Genomic DNA, 2445 nt, shown 5'->3' with positions numbered 1-2445 from the left:
AGAGAGAGAGAGAGAGAGAGAGAGAGAGTTCATTAAGCTTGGTGCCATTGTAATAACACACTTGGAAACCAGCCACAGCTGTACATCCAAAACTGTATCTGCCTCCCACTTGCACATGGATGCAGATGTTCACTAGTGCCTGTAACCAATGGCCTATGGATATACATGAGCTTGTACCTGTTTGTTAGGGAAACACTAGAATGAATACATCAGTCATTTTTCATTACTGTGATAAATGCCTCACAGAAACAACTGAAAGTGTGGCTCCATCTCTTTTGGATCATGGTAGAAGAGGTTTTAGTCTGTGGTCATTGGATTTGTCCTAGTAAGGTAGTATACCATGGAATAAATACGTGGCAGATAAAAAGCTGTCTACCTCATGGCAACCAGGAATAATAGGAGAGAGGGAGAGAGAGAGAGAGAGAGAGAGAGAGAGAGAGAGAGAGAGAGAACTAATTTGACAGAAAAAGATATAACTTTATCCATTTTCAGAGCATGTCCTCATGACTTATGTCTTCAAACCAGACTCTACCTCTGCATTTCTGCCTCCTAGGAATACCACTAAACCATGAATATTTGTGGATGATCCACTGATGACTTTAGCAAACTTGTCATCTGATCACCTTTTAGTAGTGCATAGGCTGACCTCCAAACCCTTAACCCAGAAGCCCTTAGGGAAAGCTCAGACTCAAGCCACAATAGGAAGCATCCTTACCAGCTGTGCACACTCACACAGTAAAAGCCAGCAAGTGAAATGAGCTCTTTATTAGATTTTTTTTATAGCTTTAGGTTACACTTTAAAGTGATGGAGAATACACATATCCACATTTGAAATTCAAGTCTACCGCTCTGAAGCTTTGCCTTGTAAGTAAAAAAAAAGGTGAAAAGCTCATTTACCCAATTCAGAAAAATGTCGTTGATACCACTGATGAAAGGCTAATGTTGAGTAATTAGCTAACAGGTTTCATATTCAAGTTCCTCCTGATGAAGGCACTGCATCCTAGACATCGGTGCAAAGGGCAAAAGCAAAGTTCAGATCACTGTGTGCACCCATGACTGCCCCAGGCCTTATTCATGAAGGCCAGGCAGCCGTGAGGTGGTAAACAGGAATCAATTTGCATTCATGTGACAGAATGCTACTCAACAATAAATCGAGTGAACTCTTTATAAACATCGCAGAAGAAAGTATCAAAATTATTCTGCTATATGAAGAGATCAGGTGAAATAAAAGTCAACTACGTGGGGCTGAAGAGACGGCTCAGTGGTTAAGAACACTGGCTGTTCTTGCAGAAGACCCAGGTTCGAATCCCAGCACCCACATGGCAGCTAATAACTGTCCGTAACTCCAGTTCCAGGGGATCCAACAGCCTCTTCTGTCCTCCATGGGCATTGCACAACACGGGTGCACTTACCTACACGCAGGCAATACATGCATACACATAAAATAAAATATATTTTTTTAAAGTCAACTGTGTTAAGACTCTAGAAGAAGCAAAGGATGGTGCGTGGAGATGGCAGTTTTCTGAGGATGTGGGGACGGGAAGGCAGGAAGGGGGATTCAGAAGGCTCCAAAGAGAAGAAGAGACTGTAGAGTATAGGATGGGCCTCCTATATGGAACCTCATTTACCCATGGCTCAGGGCCATTGTAGAAGAGGAGGTGGAAAGATTGTAACAGCCAGGGCTTGTTCATGAACAGAAGGAGGTGGAGGCTTCCAGGTCACTAGAGGCTTGCTCATGTGAGCCTGCGGCAGCGGTGACTTCAAACATAGAACCCATGTCAGCTCAATTAAACAAGAGGCCAAAAGGGAGGTGAAAATTAGGTGGCAGGCCAGCACTAGATTGAGAACTATTTGAGACTGATTGCTGCTGTGTGAAGGAGAGTATGACCTACATATGACCACTGGATGGGCTGACTAGACTCCAGTGGATGCATTTACACTGAAGGACACTTGGGTATAAATGGCTGAATGAATAGGCATTCAGCATGTATGGCAGAGTGCATAGGGTTCCGTGGGGGATGGGGGAGGCATGAATCGGGGAGGGGGGATCTGGATTTGAGTGGGAAATGTTGTATGAAACTTTAAAAGCTCAATAAAAATAAAAAATTTAAAAATAACAAAAGAAGGCTCCAAAGCAGCCGCAGAGGTGATGGGATTGTTTGTGGCTGTGATTTCAGTGCTGTTTTCATATGTGCAGACATGTATCACAATTCATAAAACTGTATACTAGATGTATAAGTTGATACTTTAGTCAGTTTTCTTATTGTTATGATAAAATATGTAACAAAAGCAACTTATGGAAGGGTTTATTGTGACTCACAGTGAGAAGACACAGTCCATCATGACAGGGAGGTGTCGAAGCAGGAACACTAGGCTTCTGCTCACATTACACTCACAGACGTGAAGAACAGAGATGTGAATGGTACTGTCCAGCTCACTGTCTCC

The sequence above is a fragment of the Nannospalax galili genome, unplaced genomic scaffold (assembly GCF_000622305.1).
Source record: "Nannospalax galili isolate Female #2095 unplaced genomic scaffold, S.galili_v1.0 scaffold2368, whole genome shotgun sequence".
Taxonomy (NCBI): Eukaryota; Metazoa; Chordata; class Mammalia; order Rodentia; family Spalacidae; genus Nannospalax; species Nannospalax galili.
Note: the sequence above shows the minus strand (reverse complement) of the source record.